The sequence below is a fragment of the Tenebrio molitor genome, chromosome 7 (genome assembly GCF_963966145.1).
Source record: "Tenebrio molitor chromosome 7, icTenMoli1.1, whole genome shotgun sequence".
Taxonomy (NCBI): domain Eukaryota; kingdom Metazoa; phylum Arthropoda; class Insecta; order Coleoptera; family Tenebrionidae; genus Tenebrio; species Tenebrio molitor.
The window spans coordinates 21,420,059-21,442,072 of NC_091052.1; the positions used below are offsets into that span (position 1 = coordinate 21,420,059).

General features: G+C 35.3%; 1 protein-coding gene and 1 long non-coding RNA gene across 8 annotated transcripts in view; one reads left to right on the top strand and one right to left on the bottom strand.

Annotated features, from left to right (window-relative positions):
* LOC138135356 (zinc finger protein draculin-like) overlaps nt 1–22,014 on the bottom strand; it is a 218,590-nt gene that overhangs the window by 43,571 nt on the left and 153,005 nt on the right. For all 7 annotated transcript variants that reach the window (XR_011160944.1, XR_011160943.1, XR_011160946.1 and 4 more), the window contains exons 2-4: nt 12,705–13,719; nt 12,572–12,647; nt 12,307–12,521 (exon numbers count right to left, since the gene is read on the bottom strand). The gene's annotated coding sequence lies outside the window, so the exon portion shown is untranslated. The remainder of the gene's footprint in view (nt 1–12,306; nt 12,522–12,571; nt 12,648–12,704; nt 13,720–22,014) is intronic.
* On the top strand, nt 311–8,759 carry LOC138135367 (uncharacterized). The gene is made up of 3 exons (XR_011160961.1): nt 311–389; nt 7,551–8,554; nt 8,606–8,759. It is a non-coding gene; the product is annotated as an uncharacterized lncRNA (long non-coding RNA).

The following is a 22,014-nucleotide window of genomic DNA, read 5'->3' on the forward strand; positions in this document are numbered from 1 at the left end:
TAATTTTTTTTTGTTAATTGTGAAAAAACCTGACGTGATACAAAAAAATGAATTGTATTTTTGTAATCAGGGCTCCAATGTTATACAAAATCAGTTATCAAAATCAAAACACCGATTAAAAAGTTTTGTTTTGCAGGCCTGTGTAATCACCGCTTAACACACGCATATGCAAATTTCTTTTGTCGGGAAGATACTGCGCTCGGCTTACGTTAACCAACTGGCCATCCTCGTTCTGAAAGCTGTGTGCGGGCGTAAAAGTGAGAAAACATGATGTTTGGAAGATGCTAGGTAAGGGATATTACAGGGTTATTATAAATGTTTGTAGTCCAAGTAGGCCATGAATTTGTGCCGCCTTGTTTCGATTGTGCACTGTATCTAGTGGAATATTGGTATGAGCTTTGATTTTATATTACTAGATTGGCCACCTAAATGGAAAACCGTATGCAAGAAATTTTACTTTTGGATGCCACTGATAGAGAGCGTAGCAAGCAACGAAACAAATTTTTACAGTCGACCGAATGAATTTATGAGCACTAATTAGAGTTGATGAATATTCAGGCGAGCGGTTCTTTCTTTGCCACTTTTCACAGAATCACAGACACAGCGTACGCTATCAAGGGCCGAGCCAAGCCAAGTAGTGAAGCAAAATCGGACCGAAATTGTGACTTCTAGTGATTCCAAAGTATAACTAAATGAGACCGATACTATCTTGTAGAGGACATTTTGGGACATAAGGAATGGTCATCTACAACTTTTTTTTAATAAGATCGAACTTTGAAAACGGCTTTTATACGTAGTTGGGGTATAATCCGAAACACTACGTTTCTCGTAACATTTAACGCTGTGTTAATTCAACTATTGAAGCTATAATTTTGATTTTTTGTATATTTATACTAAAAAGTACAACGCTTCCAATAGTGAATTGGAAATTTCGCAAATATTGAGAGTTTTGAAAAAAAAATATTAATAAATTCAGATGAATCAAAAATGCGCATAGTGAACTTCACTCTGCTGGGACCTATGTGAAATGTTAAAAATTTCGATACACATGCAGCGAGTCAAATGTAACTAAGATATCGGAAAAGTTTTTAAAAAAGAATTAATTCGGTGGCCTGTATACTTTCTGAGAAAATAATTATTTTTTATTCGACGAGCGAACGCGCGGCAGCTTCTGGCTCTGGTAGGCAGAAATAACCCGGCACGCGTATTTAGTCGTCTATCGATGTAGGGATTGTAGTAGTCTAAAAACAATAATCGTAAAATTTTGAGTCGGTAATTTTTTTGTATTTTTGCTAAAATTTACCTATTTTAAATGCTTTCTTCGTCATCTTCATTCTCATATACCTAAACAAGAAACATTGTTGTGACATTTTTTGCAAGAACAATGTGCAGCATTTTAAGCCTTCTTTCATGCACATATACCGAGACATTTTTTTAACATTGAACATAGCCCATACTTATTCCCTATGTTCAGTTTTAAAAAACACAGGTCAATGCATGTATGTAATCACGTAACCAAGGTAACGAAAATAAGTACTTGACAGTTTAACAAAATGGTCAAGTTGTTTGAAGAAGAAATACACATAATGCAGTTATTCTATGCCAATCAGAGTATTAGAAATGTGCGTGACATTTCCAATGCAACATATGATAGACCAATTCCATCAATCGGAACAATTTTTAACATTATTTCAAAATCTCTGGTGTTCCGTATAGTTGGTTACATAGCAACTCACAATGCATTGATCTGTGTTTTTTAAAACTGAACATAGGGAATAAGTATGGACTATGTTCAGAGTTAAAAAAATGTCCCGGTATGCCGTTCACGATTATTTTAAACACGCAGGAGGCCGCGATATTTTTTTGTTAGATTGGCGTCAGGTCCTGTCATATGACGTTTCGTTTTTAAATATTCGCATTGTTGTCAATTCCGTCATTAATTTAGTTAATAAGAATTTACCCAGAACTGCCCTACAAATATGTATGTTTCATTTCAATTACAATTTTACGATTATTGTTCCTAATGCGTTCAATTATTTAAAAAATGTAACAAGTTGGGAGTAGTGTTCGGTTGAATTATAACCTAAAATAGATTTATTAAGACAAATCACAATACTGCCAACTAAAATGTCAGATTTTCATAGATAGTCCGAATTTGAAATAATCGTGAATGGTTTATACATTTATTATTTTGGTATCATTGGTCTGTGCAAAAAATGTTCATCAGTTTTCTAATGTCATTAACTCATTAGGTATGGGATCCATTGTAGCTAAAACAGGTTGTAAAATGCCCTTATTTAGATTGGGAGATTTTAAATTGTATTAAATTAACCCAACACTACAAAACGCACTAGAATAGAATTAGAGCATAAGTTCATGACAAAAATGTTATAAACTGCCTGAAGGATATATTTCAAATTTTACGTGCCTTAGCTACTCCTTGCTTTACGTAGAATTGAAGACATTTTTCTAACATTTTTTATAGGAACAGGAGAATCGACGAGAAATAATATTTTGCTTTTTTTTTGTAATGGTATTACTTATCTATCCTTCTTAAATTAAAAAAAAAAAAAAACAATAAATGTATGTGCATGAAGGAAGACTTAAGATCCTGGAGTGATTGTTCTTGCTAATGTCAGAACAATGTTTCTTGTATATTTGAGGATGAATATGACGAAGATGAAAGCATTTAAAGTAGGTAAATTTTAGCAAATATACAAAAAAACTATACTTATACTCAAAATTTTTGTCTTTAGACTGCTACACTCCCTACGAGTATACAGGCTGTTTGATGAAAAACGCCTCAACCCATAACTTTGTTATTTATTACTCGATTTCAATGAACAAAAAAAATCAAAGATATGGTTTTTCAAGTGCTACAAAACAGCCATAAAATGATTTTTTTTTGTCGTTATCTTCAATAGCTAACGATAGTCAACTTTTTTTTTTTAAATGCACGCATGTAGTTTTTTAGGCTTGGTCTGGTAAGGATTTTTTTTTCTGGATCTAATGATGTATTGAAAGTTATCATTTGGTTCATAGCTAACTGAAAAAAAAAAACATTTTTTTTGTGGTTCAGCTTATTATAAAATTTTTAAGAGTGCCGTGAAAAACAATCGGAATACAAAGTACGATAAATGTCATCTAAACGTCAGCTTAGAAGTTTTCATCTGCTTTTTTAAACTTTTTTGATTCAACTATAAAATAACATTGTCAGTCACGCAGGATAGCAGTCATTTGACTATTATTTTATGTTCGAGTGTAATAAAAATCGTAATTAGTCAAAAACAAAAAGTTAATAGAAAAAATAATTATTATTATTATTATTATTTATGTAATAATAAAAAAAAAATTTATTATTATTTATGTTTTCCAAGAAAATAATAATAAAACTCTTCAAGATTGCACCTGAAAATTTTCAAACTCACTTGACATTTGTTGCTATTTGTGTTCCAATTGTTTTTCACGGCACACTTGAAAATTTCATAATAAACTGAACCACAATTAAAAATTGTTTTATTTTTTTTTTTTCAGTCAGCTATGGACCAAACGATAACTTTTAATACATCGTTAGATTCCGAAAAAAAAACTTTATCAGACTGAGCCTAAAAAACTACATGTGTCCATTTAAAAAAAAAAGTTGACTATCGTAAGCTACTGAAAATAACGCCAAAAAAAATTATTTTATGGCTGCTTCGTAGCGCATGAAAAACCATATCTTCGGTTTTTTTGTTCATTGAAATCGGATAATAAATAAAAAAGTTATGGGTTGAGGCGTTTTTTATCAAACAGCCTGTATCGATAGACGACTAAATAGGCGTGCCGGGTTATAATCTCCTGCCAGGCCGCCCGGCGCGTTCGCTCGTCGAATAGAAAAATTATTTTCTCAAAAAGTATACAGGCTACTGACTTAATTCTTTTTTTAAAAACTTTTCCAATATCTTAGTCACATTTGACTCGCTGCATGTGTATCGAAATTTCAAATAGGTCCCAGCAGAGTGAAGTTTACGATGCGCTTTTTTGATTAATCTAAATTTATTAATAATTTTTTTCAAAATTATCGATATTTGCGAAATTTCCAGTTGACTGTTGGGAGCGCTGTACTTTTTAATATAAATATACAGAAAATCAAAGTTATAGCCTCAATAGTTGAATTAAGACAGCGTTAAATGTTACGAGAAACGTAGTTTTTAGTACACATCAACTACGTATAAAGGCCGTTTTCAAAGTTCAGTCCTATTAAAAAAAGTTGTAGATGACCATTCCTTATGTCCCAAAATATCCTCTATATTATACAAGATAGTATAGAACTCATTTAGTTATACCTCGGTATCACCTACCCTCAGAATAAAAACCTTCCTTCATTTCGCTGTTACATATCTATCTTTAACAGTTGCCTCTATTTGCGGCCACTTTTCTATAAGCAACGGTATTCCATCGTGCAGAGAAAAAAGTTAGCTTTATTTTGATATAATTTATGAGGATAGGTTATGATATGAACGTACCTATAAATTAAACAGAGACGTACCTGTTTACACCCGGTTGCCAAAGGGTTGGGGCCAAGTGAGAAATGGCAACCCAAACTTTTTAAGTTCTTTACATATCTCTCTTTGAAATGAATTATAATTTATCAAAAACGAGTGAACGAAAAAAATTAATTAATTTAATTTTAATTAAAAATACTTGCGGCTATATTTTCATAGGCAACCCGGCAGAAACATATATTCTCTTATTGTGAATAATTAGTTTCTGCTTTTAATAAAGTATTACATTGATTTGCTCCAAATAAAATAATATGTATGTACATAGTAGTCATAGTTGCGATTGTAGAAAAAATGTTGTGTGTTGCGAGCGCAAGTGTACTATTGGGAGCACGGAATTTCGGGCAGACTTGAAATTTGACTGATATAAGATGTGAAATAGGCTTTAGATGCTAGACGACTTAATAAACCTCATGTTAATATCTACTATTGTTGCATGTCATTTTGACAAATTGCATTCATCAATCCTGAAAAGTTGCAAGTGCTTAGATGTGATTTTCTGGAAACTAAACAGTCTTTTATTAAACTTTGGAAATTACAGTCGCGGACAAAAAAATAGGACAATATTTTTTCGCTAATGTAAGGCTCTTTACTATTTCTATGGTTACTATTAAAATATTTATTTATTTATTATAGTAAACCAGGTTTACCTACTTAACTCAATTTTAGTTAAATTTCGTAATGAGACTTGTCCCACTTTTTTCTGTCCGTGACTGTAATAACTAAAATGTAAAATAATTGTGCATAACTGTGTTTATTTAGCAAGGAACGAATTGAGGAAGAAAGGGGGGAGGATGTGCGCATTGTTCATAGACTTCAAGGCGGCGTTCGACAAGGTTGACAGAGTGAAAATGTTTGAATGTATGAGAGAAAGAGGAATAAGTGAATGGCTGGTGCGGAAGGTTGAGGAGATATATGCGAGAACGAGAAACAAGGTGAAGGTGGGAGAGAAAGAGGGTGAATGGTTTGAGACAACAAAGGGAGTGAGACAGGGCTGCCCGCTCAGTCCCCTGCTGTTCACGATATACGTAGCGGATGTGGACGAAATGTTGAAGAAAGCGCAGGCGGGGGGGGGGGGGGTTGTAGTGGGTAGGGAGAAAGTATGGAGCCTGGCGTTTGCGGACGACATGGTGATTGTGGCAAAGAGTGAGAGAGAGATGAAAGAAATGATGAGGAACCTGGAAAAGTATGTGAGAAAGAAAAAGCTGGAAGTGAATGTAGAGAAGACGAAAATGATGGTGTTCAGCAAGAGAAAGAGGAAGAATGAGGAGAGCGAGTGGAAGTGGGAAGAAAGCAAGATAGAAAGAGTGAGCGAGTTTAAGTACCTGGGCTACACCTTCAACGAGAGAGCCACAGTCAGGGCGCAAGTGAGAGAGGTAGTGAGGAAGGCGAACAAGGTAGTTGGATGTGTGTGGGGAATAGGAGAGAGAATGTGGGGAGGAGAGTTCGGGAGGAGAATGATGATGTTCGAGAGCATGGTGGAGAGCGTGCTGATGTACGGAGCAGAGATATGGGGATGGAAGGAACGGGAGGAGGTGGAGAGGGTGCAATAGAAATATTTGAGATGGGTGCTAGGAGTGGACAGAGAAACACCAGGGTACATAGTGAGGGAAGAGTGCAAGAGGAGCAAGCTGAGAGTAAAAGCGGGAAAGAGAGCGGCAAAGTTCGAGGACAGAATGGGCGGAAGGGAAGAATGCAGGATACTGACTGAGTGCTATAGAGAAAAGAAAAAGAACGCGGATGAGAAGGAGAGAGAGAAGTACTGTAGGAGGAACGGGTATGCCAGCGAGGAAGTGGAAAGAATGAGAGCGGAAGGAAGATGGATGTGTGTGGAGCTGAGCGAGAGGGACAGAGATACGGACAAGCAAGAGAGAAGGGAGAGAATCAGAGAAGCGAGGTACAACAGGGAGTATGAAAGGTGCGTGACAGAGGATGTTCCGGTGTATCTGGGGAGAGAGAGCACGAAAGAAAGGAAAATGATGGCGAGATTTAGATGTGGGAACGAAGAGAGAGAAAACAAGTACTGGATGGAGGAGGAGGAACGAATGTGCAGAATGTGCCGTGAGGAGAGAGAGACGATCGAGCACATGTGGAGAGGATGCGGTGAAATGAGAGAAAGGGAGGAAAAGGAACGGGGAGAAATACTGAACGAAGACGGAAGAGAGATAGGATGGATGAAAGAGGTATGGAAGAGGAGGGAAAGGATAGAAAAGGAGAGGGGTGGGGAATAAAAGAAAATGTAGGTTAATTTAAAAGAAAGAAAAAAGAATGATTTTGGAATTGTAAGTTTATTTAGAACTGTGTAAAGTATAGGAATCCTTTAAAGCCCGTAGGGTAAAATAAAGTAAAGTAGTAGTATAGTAAGTTTCATACAATGTTATGCTCAACACAGTACAGTACATAACTGTGTTTATTTCGTCAAAATTAATTGTTATAACATTTATGACAATAAAGCTTAGACTACATTGGGTTTTTTTAAATGACATATAAATAGCTGCCCGAAATTCCATGCTCCCAATAGTACATTGTTAATCTCTCAATCAACAATGTATCACTTTGTGTTCTTAATACACAAAGAACTAAGTACATATTTCGTGTTAGTTTCCTGAGATAAATAACGTGAAAAGGCAACAAACAAACAGTTAGTTATAATAATTTTTTAAACTAAAACAATGATTTAGTGATTACAGTATGAAATAAAGCGCATTGCGTTATACGTCCAGTAATATTTTAAACAGTAACTCGTCGCCTCGTCTGTTCCCGTCGTGTTCTGGAAACATTCACGGGAAACATTTCGCATTTCGACTCGATAGTGCGATACTGTGCGATACTATACTCCGAACTCCGCGCTTTATTCAAGTTACGACAAGCTTACTCTGGCGACAGAAACGTAACGTATGTCTAACCGAATTCACACAGCGGCAATAGGCGCTCCCTCTGGTATCCGCATCCAAAAGTTTGCGGAAAACTGGTTCCATTGGTGGCCAATCTAGTAATATAAAATCAAAGGTATGAGTGAGCTCCTGACCAACTGAAACGGTAAAAGTCGGTGTTAATGTCAAATCACTTGATTACCGCATTTTTTTCCTTCGAATCAAAATAAGTCTTTAGTAAAAGTTAAGAGTGTTAAGACCACAGACGACGACCATGAGTATACAACAGTGATCAAGGTTAGGTTAGTAAAATTCTGTAAGTTTCAAGTAAATTTATTTTCAGGTTAACTGTTCTCTTCCAAATTCTCTCTTCTAATTATCAGTTTCTCCTAAACACATTTTTTTAGGATAAAAAGGATTTTTAAGATTGCAATGGGGTACACCGTGGAACAGACTACTTTCATTATTATTTCATTTTATTAAAATGGTGTACGAGATGAAAACAGAATGCAATCATGTAAGGATCAATATCTCGCAAAGTTTCCTAATTTAGAGATAGAGGAACAATCTTTAATGACCCACATTCGAGGGATTGTGAATAGACAAAACTAGAGATGCTTCAAAGGAAAAGTCATCGAGAAGGCTTCAAGTTGGTGAAGTTTTGAGAGAGAGAATGGAACAAAATCCCAGAACATCATTGCTGTCAACACAGTCAGGTGTAGCACTGAGCACATGTCAGAAAATTGTGAAGAAAAGATTAAATTTGCACCCTTATAAATTGTCATTGTTTCAAGAACTGAAACCAGCAGATTATCCACGTCGTGTTGCATATTGCAGCTGGTTTTTAAACAATGAATGATAACAGAACTTTGGATTTGTCATTCTTTTCCAACAAGGCATGGTCCTGCAAGGGCGTAGCAATGATTTTTTGCTGGGGTGGGCCAGACTTTAAACCAGACAGATGATAGATAGATATTGCAGATGTATCTTGTTTTTAATGTGTTTTACTTTTATTCTGGAGTGGGCCAGAAGGATTCTGGGGTGGGCTGGGCCCACCTGGCCTCCTCCTTTACTGCGCCCTTGTGGTCCTGCTGTAAGTTCATAACCTGATTGTACTCAGGGAGACGTTAGAACTAATAAGTATATCTCCTCTTCCATATTTGTTGCTGATTTCTTTAACACCTATTCCAGATTGGATCAACGCATGCACCTGTCTGACATCGCCCATTGTGTATCCTGCTCCTCCACATTATAACATTGGAAATCATTTAATGCACATCAACAACAATAAAACCTTGCTGGACAGTTAAATAGCTTTTAATTTGTTGCCATATAACACATAAATAAAATGTCTATTTACAATGATTTCATTCTCTCATTTTCCATCAACAGTTTTGGAATCTTGTGGTACCTAACATTGTTTCCTCAAAACTTTTAAAACAAAAATGATTCAGTACCCATTGAATAATTTAACAGCAACAATTCAGTTCTACACACCTGTGGTTAAACACCAGTGGATAAGTTTACAAAACTTAAATAGAGAAAATTAAATTTTATTGTCCGTATGAGATGGATTGAACCATATGAACTTTAAAATTCACTTTGATAACAAATCCCGTCTTGATGGATTTTAGTCACTGTTACTCACGGTATTAAAACGTTGGAACAATCTCTTTAAACGAATCTTCACTGTTGTGGTTAAGAATTCAAAGAATTTTTTGAAGATAAACATAACCTCCTAATGTCAAGAATAATAACCTACTTCGTATCATTTTCGTATGGAACTATGGAACGGCAAAAGAAAAAAATTCATTTGTTTTCATGGGCTCGTTGACTACAAACATTTATAATAACCCTGTACTTTAGAGCAGGAAATCCAAAAAGTTCATCTTCTTAGAAATATTAATTCTTCTGCTAATAAATATATACCATTCACGATGTTTGGCATAAGGGGAGGCTATGATTTCATTTTTTAACGTTGGATACATGTTTTATTTCTGTCATCTCTGCTGTCACCAAAGTGCCTGACATGCGGACCTATCAAAATGAACGTAACATGTTGCCGAATTTACCGTAATCATAATTAAGCGACTTTAAAACGTATTGATGGTGTTTGTATTAGACTGCAGAACATACAGGGTCTCTATAAATGATTGTCTGGTCAAGCCAGCCTTGGAAAAAAAATTTACTGTTCCGCTTTTTTGAAACCGATGCCAAATTCTAGTTCGTTTTCACGGTCACTTCTGACATTAGTGACTGACGTTGGTTTGCTATTGTCAGTCGAGTTTTGTTTCCTTATATTCGTTTTATCGAAGTTAATCACAGTTAATATACACCAAAAATCAGTATTTTTCAATAAAAATTGCAAGTACGTCCGCTTTTAGAGGTAAATACACTGGCAAAATTTGTGAGGTTATGCTTTAATGTTTTATGTTTTATTTTAGCTTTATTTTCTTTACAATGGTTTATTCTGTTGAACAGAACATGTTCATTGTTGTTTTTTACTTTCGAAATGGAAGGTTTAATAATGGGGAATTATCTGTTTGTAAAAATGAATTCCATCAAAATATCTGAACAACATTGTGAACAGATTTTTAACAATCAGAACAATTAGCAGGGGTAAATCATTAGGACGAGCACCAGTATCTGATGAAATACTCAAGGATTTGAAAAAAATGGTGGAAAAGACTACAGATATCAATAGCCTGTTTATCTCAACAATCTGGTGTACCACGATGCACTTGTCACAAAATCATTAAAAATAGGCTACAACTGCATCTTTATAAAATTAGTGTTGTACAAGAACTCCAACCTGCAGATTATCAAAGTTGTGTTCAGTTTGAAAATCACCTCAATTTCATAATTTGGAGTGCTGAGAATCCACACCAATTTGTAGAGACTCCTTTACATTTTTGAAAATTGGTGTGTGGAACTGTGGATAGCAGTGTTGCTATACCCTTAACTAAGAAATACTGCAAAATATTTTTGAAAATAAATGAAGAATTGTCAAGTGTTTAGAAGTTAATGGGGGACATTCTCAATCTATTTTATAAAAAAATACCTATTTGTTATCGTTATTTAGTGTTGTAAATTATGTTGTTGAATACATTTGATTTTATTGAAAAACCAGTAAGACTTATTTGTTATGAAAAACACTGTTATTTATATTGGAAGAAAAAATGGGAGTCAATACCATATTCGACAATTCAGTCTAGGTCGTATTTACCACTAGCATAAAACAAGAAATGTGAAAGCACTAAAGCAGACAAAAAGGCAGTATCAAGTATTGTATTGTGGTATACGAGGACAAGGTGTTCTCAATATTTATCTGTTTGGGTTTGTTCTCATACCAATTCCTGTACAGTGTGTGGCGGTACGATGGGGGCAATAATTGTTCCCCTGTGGGTGTTGATATTAAATAATAAATACATTAATGTTAGCAGGAGTAGAGCACAGTTGAAACTTGTCTCTGGTTAAAAGCCAACAACTTAACCTGAAAATGTGACATTCATTAATTGCCGAACAAAGCGGCACATTCAAAATTTGACAACTTTCCATGGCTGGCTGGACCCGACAATCATTTATAGAGACCCTGTATTTTCAGTAAGTTACAATGAAGTCAGGTTTTTTTTTTTGTGTATAAATTGTATCGCAGGGGAGTACAAGATAAATACGTAGCACGGATAGTGAAGGAAGAAACAACGACCCAATTGAAATGGCACAGGGGTTTTGTAAGACCTATTATAACTTCGCGATATTTTGAAATGTACTCCTGAAATTTGCCAACATTTTTGTAGATATTGTGAAGAAGTTATTTCGGAAGATTGAGCAAAATTAATGTGAAATCTTTCATTTGAAAACGTTCGTCCTTTAATAATTTCATTAGGAGAATTTGATTCAGAATTTGATTGGGATTTTGATGCAGGTAATGATGATTCTGAATTTTCTAATGAAATTATGGAAGTTGAATAGTTTTGTTCTTATTTGTCATAGACGATGGGTGTGTAAATATTTTGCAGAAAGATTCGAATAAAGTAAGGCCTAATAAGTAGGTACAAGATTTTATACAATCTACTTCTAGGAATGTTTTGGTTAAAATAAAAAATTAATTGAGAAGTTACTAACTGGTTGGTTAAGATACTGTATAGGTGGGTTATCTAAGTGGTGCATAAATTAACAGGAGCCACTTCGTCTTTCGGTCCCGGTCCCTACTGTTCTGTAGTCTGTTCAAGTCAGTTTCCTGTTTTGTTAAATTGGATTAAAAATGTGTGAGTATTGTTCTATTGCAAACTAGTAAAACTGACAACAATGCACTAGACAATGACGCAGTTTATAACCTCAAACTTAGAAAAACATAACCTAATTCAACAGACAGCTTTACTGCCAACTTAAATGCACTTTTTCCATGGCCTCCCCTTATGCCAAAACATCGTGAATGGCATATAATTAATTATTCATGAAATGTTTTGGACGCACTGGAATCTGTCAGCGCTTCGGTCGTTTTATGGCTTAGCTGCATCGGCCTCACAAACAGAGTTTATCTAAGGATATTTAAAAAAATGCATTCTATCAATGGACGTAGTCTATCTGGATTATTAACATAACCTATAATTGACATATGAAATCTGTCAATGCGTTACGGGTAAGGCAACGTTATGGTCACTGTAATTAGCAACGCCTTTTTGCGGCAACGTTGCGATTGCGGGTAAGGGCACGTTGCAGGATACGGAAGTGTTCTGGTCACTATAATCGAAGCTTTAGTTTTGTTAATACATAATTTCTATTATTTATTTTTTTTGTAAGTAGTTATGAACTAAATTTTTGTAAATAGTCTTTCCGTTAATAATATACAACCTCCTCTGCACCATGACAAAATTAAATGTCTATCTTACCTTGCCTTGATGATAGGGATGAATGGCTAAGAGAACCACATCCAGAGACCCACTCCTGAGTTCTAAACCTGGTGTTATGGACTGTGTTACACTCTAAGCGTCGAGTTGAACAGCCCACTAGACGAGAATGCGAATATTCAGGTCGAGATGGCTACGAGTGCTTTGAACTAAACTGCCACTTGACTGCAACTGAAACTTGGGTCCAAAGTTGGAACCTAGGACACGTATAATTAGCGCCAAGCTCCGTCTGTTTTTATCGACCTACCTTTTCAATAGGGTTCCATCAATGATTGTCTTTGTTGCTTTATCGTGAGATCCAGCGATACCACTACCATACACCACTATCGAAGGAAACACGTGTAATTAGCGCCAAGCTACGTCTGTTTTTATCGACCTACCTTCTCAATAGGGTTCCATCAATGATTGTGTCTTTATCGCTTTATCGGGCGATCCAGCGATACCATAACCATACACCACTATCGAAGGAAACACATCTTCAGAAAATTTCAGGATTGTTTCTTTGGTGCACACCTTTATCGTACAGTCACTGGGGTAACATCGACAACTCACGTTAACACAAATTCAAAGGATTTACCAAAACACAAAACAAATAAACAAAACAAGAGCCCATGCTAGAATCGTAGACATAGATACAGTGTTGCCAGATGATATTTTTAAAATCCCCCAACTGGAAGCACGAAATCCCCCAAAAATAATGGTATTTTGCAGAAAAACCCCCAAAATTTCAAATAAATAAAACATTTATTTATTATACTCATCAACTTTTGAAAAAACAAAAAAAAATCAAATACATATACTTAACGCAGGAAAAAAACTAATATACCCCTTCAGGCACAGAATAGAATCAATCAGAAGACAAACTCTCTTGGGCGGGAAAAGTCCGCGCATCTAAGCCGCGCAGATGAAGCGGCCATAAGTTCAGAGTAGAAGTCAGTAGCGTATCATAACCGCGGTTGACGCAATTGGTTTTCTACCAGTGGTGGCGATACATGAATAATATTAAGATGAGTAAGCTCAAAGGTGGCATGGTACGGCAAAAAAATGTGAAAGCAAAGCCTACAACTGTAATTTGGCTTTCTTCACTTTTCCAAAAGAACATAATCGAGCAAGGTAAGAAACTACTATTATGTAGGTACTTTCATTAACTTTTGAACGTAATTTTTCTGTCACATAAAAAAATACTCTAAATTATGCTTTACTGAAATTGTCACATATGGATGACAAAATATTGCGTTGTTAAGTATTATTTATTTATTTTCTATTTTTTATTAATAATTAAAACCTCGTTCTATTCCATTTGTGTGATTCTTGGTACTTCTTGAATTGAATTAATTATATTCATATTCGACTCCGTACTTTGTAACATTTCTGGAAAAACTTTTTTATAAGCGCCTATCACAATAATATCCCGAGTGCATGTCAAATTGTCGATAAGTTAATTTTCGCGAGTGCGCGAAGCGCACGAGAGGAAATTATGAGACAATTTTACATGCACGAGAGGAATTTTGGCAGACTATTTCCGGAGAAAAATTTACATGGTAAGTACAAATAAACGTAATTTTGTGTGTCGTTCACAGTCCTGACATTTGCACTGAACTGGTATCTAAGGGAATTTCTTGACGACCGTTTTGCTCTAGTGCAAATTATCGCTGTAATTCGATGTACTTTTCGCACAAATAACTCAAAACTATAATAATGGCTGCCGCTGGCTGACTGAGATCAAAGGCGATTTTGCCGACTTTGCCTTCTGATTGATTCTATTCTGTGTCGATACTAAGTGCATGGCCGACTAAAATCGACTATAGGCGAACGAAATGTTCTAAAGTGACCTCTGGCGGAACCTGGTTGAATTACTTTATGAAGTATACCTCGTGGTTGTTACATGTGTATTTACTACAGAGTGATCAACAAGGACTGAAGCTGTTGGCAACAATGACAACATGATGAAAATTTCAGTGAAGTTGGTAGCATTACATTTTCAGTTGTCAATTTTGACGGGCAAATTTAAACTTCAAAATCAAGTGTCATTTTTGTATCAATTTATTAATGAAAATGGTTTTTACACTAGAGCAAGACATTTTTATTGGTATGGCGTACTTTCGGACTGGAAATTTGGATGCTGCTAACGGTTGGCAGTATTCCACGGAGCACGGACAATACATTGCACCAATTTCAACAAATGTTCCCCAAGCCAGTTGGTACTTTGGGCGGCGCGTTTAGGCAGCATGCAGCATTGCACGAGATTGGTGCAACGTTACCTACAAACAGGTGATGTGAAAAAGGCAAAACCTACTGGTAGAACATCTACACTTACAGAAGATGTAGTTGAGAATGTTCGAGGTAGAATGGAACAAAACCCTCGAAAGTCAGTGCGAAAGCTTTCACTCCAAACAGGCGTGATTCTTATGTAAAACACACGCATCCAAAGTTCTTTGTTGGGCATGTTTAATGCAGGGCCTAATAATCCTTACCATTAAAAATCCCGTCATTCCTTTTCCTTACTTTACAAGCTTGTCATATGGAAGTTGCCTAACCATTTTAAAGAAGAAATTAAAGTTCCACCCTTACAAATTTTCCCGGATCTAATCCCTGCATCCCGCAGACTTTCAGCTCGAAAATAATAACGCATAAAACATGTTTCTGTTTCTCAGGAGGGGCATGCGGGCACGGCCTGTCGCTTTTATGAATATCGAAACAGTGGGCCATTATTAAGTACCGCTAATTACATTTTATACTGATTTTGATCGTTTTGTACGTATTGTGTTTTAAAACTACCAAATCGTAACATAACCTAAATTTTTTGACATTCACAACTTGCAGCGGGTGCCAACACTGACGCACAAAAAAATTTCATACTTTGGGAATATTTTGCTGTCATTTACTGCCAACAGCTTCAGTCCTTGTTGATCACGCTGTATTTACTAAAGTTAATTCAAGTTGCAAAAAACCACTTTGCCTTTGCAACAGCACTTTTATGGCATTAGTCATTTGAAATTACTTTAAAACTGTACTTATATGGAAAATATTCAATCCAAACTATGATTTTCTGGTCCCTTTGTGCCTTTATTTGGTTCAAAATAGTTATTTATTCTTATCTGACCCAAAACACATTTGCCCGCAAAAACGTATTGAAATAAAACTATAAGTACTGGGTGTTTACCTTTCTTTGTCACGTAGTATGTGACAGGACCTGACTGCAATCTAACAAAAAAATATCTTGGCCTGCTGCGTATTTAAACAATCGTCAACGGCTAATAACTAACAAGTAAATCTATAACCTCAAAAGTTCATTCAATATGAATGTTTAATCTACATTTAACAGATTTTGATTAAAAGAAAAAGTTGATAGACATAAAGCATGGATGCTGAAGTTTTCAGGCACAGAGCAAATAAAACCACTCTGGTGACACTTTTTAAGACTCTCTGCCCTTTCCCAACACACTGAGATGAGGGTACTGCCTCCAAATAAGAAAAAACATCCTTAAAACTAAGGTACACCATCGTACACAATAACAAAAACAGAAACGAAGTAACGTAATGTATTTCTTACGATGGCCATATTTGTCACGATTGCAGCGCCACCATCGGTCATTTGTTTCGCCTATAGCTTATATAAACCATTCACGATTATTTCAAATTCGGACTATCTATGAAAATCTGACATTTTAGTTGGCAGTATTCTGATTTGTCTTAATAAATCTATTTTAGGTTATAATTCAACCGAACACTGCTCCCAAGTTGTTACATTTTTTAAATAATTGAACGCATTAGGAACAATAATCGTAAAAATGTAATTGAAATGAAACATACATATTTGTAGGGCAGTTCTGGGTAAATTCTTATTAACTAAAGTAATGACCGAATTGAGAACAATGCGAATATTTAAAAACGAAACGTCATATGACAGGACCTGACGCCAATCTAACAAAAAAATATCGCGGCCTCCTGCGTGTTTAAAATAATCGTGAACGGCATATACGCTATACATATACGGCCGTTTCATACATCATAAAAAAGTGATTCTGGAAAGCATGCCATGGTGGTCTAAGGTTCTCGATGATAAATAAGGTAGCGGACAACTCATTGTTCATTTTTGAGACTCCAAATTAAAAGAGAGGACATTATTGACAATAGCCGTGAGTGTGACAAAGACAGAAGTATACACAATTTTACGGGATGTTTGTATCGTGTCAAACAGATTAACTTACATACCGGGACATTTTTTTAACTCTGAACATAGTTCATACTTATTCCCTATGTTCAATTTTAAAAAACACAGATCAATGCATTGTGAGTTGCTATGCAACCAACTATACCGAACACCAGAGATTTTGAAATAATAGGCGCTTTCCTTTTGCACCAAAACTCAGATATTTTTGCTCAGATCAGTTTGGTTCACTTATGTACAGTCGATGGACAAATAAAACTGGGACAAAAATGACAATCACATAAGTCAAAATTTACAAATTTGCATCGTTTAATTACGGCTTTATCACAAATAGGTTAAGTTTGGTATGACATATTATGTAGAAAGTGACAAATATACTGACAATTCAATGGTCTGATTTACATTGATTAAATTTTAAGTGTCCCAGTTTTATTTGTCCACCGACCGTACGTGTTCCTATTGCTTTTGGCTTAGACAAATAAAGTGAGATTTTTACTTCCCCCCTTCCCGATGCTGCACCACCTCGACAGCAGATGCAGATAACTGAGAATTAACTGACTTTGTGACATCGGTGGCGGGGGAAAAATATTGGGAAAAAGTAAAGCGAGCCATCGCGTAGTTTTGGGTTATGTTTTGTATAAAGTGTTTGGCACAAATATAATTATAAAAAAATAGCAAGATATACAAGCTGCAGAGAACAAAAAATGGGCGGATCATCACTTATTTTATACCATGGTTTTATTATAATCCACAGATATTTTTCTTTAGTGAGAATGGGGAAGCAGAAACATTAAAATCTTTTCTGGACAGTCATTTTGAAAAAATTTTGGGTTTTTTACGTTAGGTCTTAGATCGTTGTAATTAGACCACGTGACATTCTGACATTCGACATTTGAGCTTAGCGTTCCGCGCCCGCGTTCCTTTTAACCCGTTTCACCCACAAAAGTCAAACTGATCTGAGCGACTCAGATCAGTTCATCTCAGCTCACTGCGTTTGCAAAAGGAAAGCTACTAATGTTAAAAATTGTTCCGATTGATGGAATTGGTCTATCATGTGTTGCATTGGAAATGTCACGCACATTTCTAATGCTCTGATTGGCATAGAATAACTGCATTATGTTTATTTCTTCATCAAACAACTTGACCATTTTGTTAAACTGTCAAGTACTTATTTTCGTTACCTTGGTTACGTGATTACATACGTGCATTGATATGTGTTTTTTAAAACTGAATATAGGGAATAATAAGTATGGACTATGTTCAATGTTAAAAAAATGTCCCGGTATATCTACTCTCCGTACTCTGCTAGATTGTCATATATCTATTAAGTACTATAGTCTATTTTTTAATGGGAACAAATTAAATGCTCGATATTTTATTCCCAATGCATGTTACATTTTCCAGTTAATTTATTCAAATGCATGACAAGAAACTAAATATTCGATAAAAATAATAGACGCCCGATAAATGTAATGAATGCTCGATATAAAATTTACATGCTTGTTAAAATAATAAATATTCGATAAAAATAATAGACACTTGATAAATACAATGATTGCTCCATACCAAATTCACATGCTTCCTAAATTAATAAATATTCGATATAAAAATATAGGCTCAATAAATGTAACGAATGCTCAGTACCAAATTCTAATGCTTCCTAAATTATTAAATATTCGGTAAAATATTATAAACGCTCGATAAATGTACATATAATGAATGTTCAGTAGAAGCTTGATGGTGAAAGAATACTTACCCTTCAATAAAAATGATGATTTTATCCATAAAAAAGTTCAAAGCCCACAAAGAGTAGGTACTTACCTATACATTTTCATTGAAAATAAAAAATCAGTGAACACAAAATAAACACTAATTTAATAAAATATGTAATACAAAACAAAAAGTCTAACAATTCAAAAACAAAAACACATTTTCTGAAGAACTGTATTGATGAATCTCACTGCCACTCATATCGGTTTTAAAAACAGTACGGGTTAATAATAACACACCTATTCCCGCACTGCAGATCAGAAATACACGTAGAACATGGAACATGCCCGCTTCGTTTTGTGAGGTTATGTAGGTACTGTTCGTCCATCGTCGGTAAGCAAACGCCCGTTTATTTGCATTACTGTAAAATGCAAAATTTCATTCAATAGTGAACGTAAATTATCGAGCATTTATATATTTTTTGGGTGCACATTTGATTAAAATACCGACCAGAACTTAACGTGCAAGTTGTATTTTTTATATTGTGATTTTATAAAAAATATAAGGCATTTTCTATTATTTCATACTGCATTTTTATTTTTTTTATAGAACATTTAGTATTTTTTTAATCTGCAAACCGCTTTAAATTACTGGGCGTTAATTCTACGACCCTTTTTTAATTATAGTCTGATGGATCAATTAATAAGCAGAGCAACTGTTATATTGCTGTCTCTGTTCAACATAATGTAAAACAAGCTATTGGATTTTTGTAGGTATTTTATTAAGTCCGTCCCACTATGCATCTCGCTTTGACATGTGCGACTAGAGCAAGACGCGAATTGTACGTTAATTCCACTAGCGACGTCAAATTTTTAGGTTAGGTCGTAACTACATTTGTGACAATTTTATTTAATTTTGTTTGAAATTTCCGCCGTATGATGCCAAGAAAAAGGTACGCAACTCTTTCTTGAACAGCACCCACTGGCAGAAGCGGGCCATTATTATCTCGTTCCCGTGTAAAATACATTAACAAATTTCTTATTTGCGTGTAAGGGCATTGACCTTACGTCCTTACGTGGCATTGCCGAAACAAAATCTAGGAAGAAAGAAAGACACTAAAGACAGTCCAAACCTAGTTGTTTAGTGTCGTTTTCAACAACTTTTAATATATTTTACCTATTAGATAATAAATAATTATCAAATATTGGTAGCACCATGCACTGCTGTCAAATGTCGAAAGCAGACACAGGTCATGTCGACTTCTTGATTCGGACTAAGCTCATCGGACTATAATAAAAAAATGGACTAAAGTCCATTCATTTTGTATTGAACTTTTCAAGGTCAAATAATTTAAATTTTGGCTCTGTAATTATGTTTTGTAAATAGTAACATGCATCTAACCAACATAATGTGATTTAGCAATGCTCAATTCAACGTTTACGGTGTTTATCTGCATGTCATTATTTACAAAACATAATTACAGCCAAAAAATAAAATTATTTGACCTTGAAAAGTTCAATACAAAATAAATGGACTTTATATCGCGCGTTCAAATGAAATCCTGGGCTGAGTAGGCGTTGGAAAAATTAAACAGTCTAAAACAGTGTAAAGTTTGAATTTCCCGCCGTTTGACACGAATGACATTTGTTTATGTTTAATCGCAACATAATTAAACATGTTTGTTTTCAGCAAAGGGATATTTGCTTCGAGAATCGTTATTCTATTTTTGATGTAAAACATTGCAAAGAAAGAAAAAAAAAGAAAAAAATTTTGGCTCTAAATTTTAGGTTAGCAGTTAACATGCTCCAATTAATCTACGCTTTAAAAAAGCACAACAATTGACGGTTTCCAACGCCTTCCTAGCCCAGGATTTCATTTGAACACTCGATATATGGGTAACGTCGTAGAGCTAAAGTCAAAACGAAACATGACAGGGCGGAGCTTAGGATGCGCGCTCGCTGAGAAGGGGCGTATCATACAGTCGTCAGTTTAGGGGCAAAACTTAACCAAAACTCAATTTTCTTCACCTGATGAAAGAAATTCTACACCGAGGTCATCTACTTTTGTTGTAAAACCTCTAATAGAATAATAAAAACTATCTTCATCTTCAAAACATTCCTCCAACACCCTCTATAGCGTAAACAAAAGAAAATTTTTGACTCCGCCACTGTCATATACGTAAGCTGGATTCAACTGATCTACATTCGTCTTCTGCGCAAACCACGTGATGTCATGTTTCGTTTTGACTTTAGCTCTATCTTTACTTTGCTCGAGAGTGAAGCAAACATTGCCATGGGTGGGAGCAGTATAGAAACATCTTCTCAACTACTTTGTTAAGAGCAAGTACAGGGTTATTCTAAATGATTGTAGTCGAAGTAGGCCATGCCCATGTTATTACATTTTTGCCGCTTTCATGTGAACTGTCAGTTTTGTCGCTGTCACTATCATTTTTTAGGTGAAAAGTGCGGTGATGAGACTTTTATTTATTTTTGTTAAATTAACGATTGAATCCAGAAATAATCAGGCTTATGGTGACCATTGGTTATTTACCAATATTGAAAGGAAAGCAACATTGGATATTGAAATATTTCCATAATTAAAATATTCCCTATTATGGTGTCCACATTGGTAAGGCTTAAGTAAGTGACCTTGGTAAATTTCAGATATTGGATAGAAACACGACACGAAGTTGCCTTCTCTAGGCCTTCTCCAGTATCTCCAACCTAAAGAATCAGGCAATAGTTTTTAGGAATTTGCGTTTTTTTTTGACATGGATGACAATTAAGAGGCAGAAATGACAGAATAGGTTTTGGCGGTAAATCGGTAATTGATAGAAACGCTTCTAGAATCGGAATGACAATTGAATATTTCAGATGAATCAACTGTCTCTACGATTTATATTCTGTGCCTTTTATGTAAAATTTTAAAGTGCGATGCTCAAGTTCTAGCAAATTTGGAACATTTTGTTTTTATGCTTAGTGGGTTGAGTCATAAATAAGTTCCACTGGAGTGCATCGATTTTTTTTAGATTACGAAAATATTTACAGTTGATTTTAATTCAGAGTAGACTCATAATTCTTGTTAACGAAACAGGAAAATCAGGAATATCTATTTAGTTAGAAGATCCGTTGGGGCAAAGTCTGGCGGATATGGTGGATACAACAGCACAAGCAGCAATAACTCCTGTATTATTTTTCTTTACGTGATCGTGCGTTCTTAGGGCCCGATTTCAAGTCATGGTCGCAAATAGGTGGTGCAGCGCAAATGTGTAGCTATTTTTGTCCTACACATTAATTACCAATATACGTCATCTTTCTCAAACTTGCAATTTTGCGCCGTACAAGTTGCGACCGTCGCAGATCAACTTGAAATCGCGTTCTCCAAATTTGCGAGTTCAAAAAGCCGTTCTTAAACGTTTGATGTTGTTGTCTACAGCTGTTCAACCTAGAGTTCAAATGCAGTCAGTTTGTGGCAGTTTAACAGCCGAAAATAAATAATTATTTTTTAATCTCGCCAGAAACAATGCAAGTTTACTTATGCTAAAATTTAGTTTCGGTCGAGACTGATTGTCACGTCATTGTTTTTTTGATACGATGTTATCATATGTGACCCGTTTTTCATCTTCTTTTATCTATTTTTCCAAATCTTTTTTTTGTGCCAAGAAAGGAAACTGGTTGTCACAGCTATTCTCGATTTGTTCTCCAAATCAATTCGCACCCTCCCAAACCTAACGTGATAACCTGACTTGTTGCCCAAATTTCAGAATCATGTACTGACCCAGGGTATCGTGCATTGCAAGGAGCATTAAA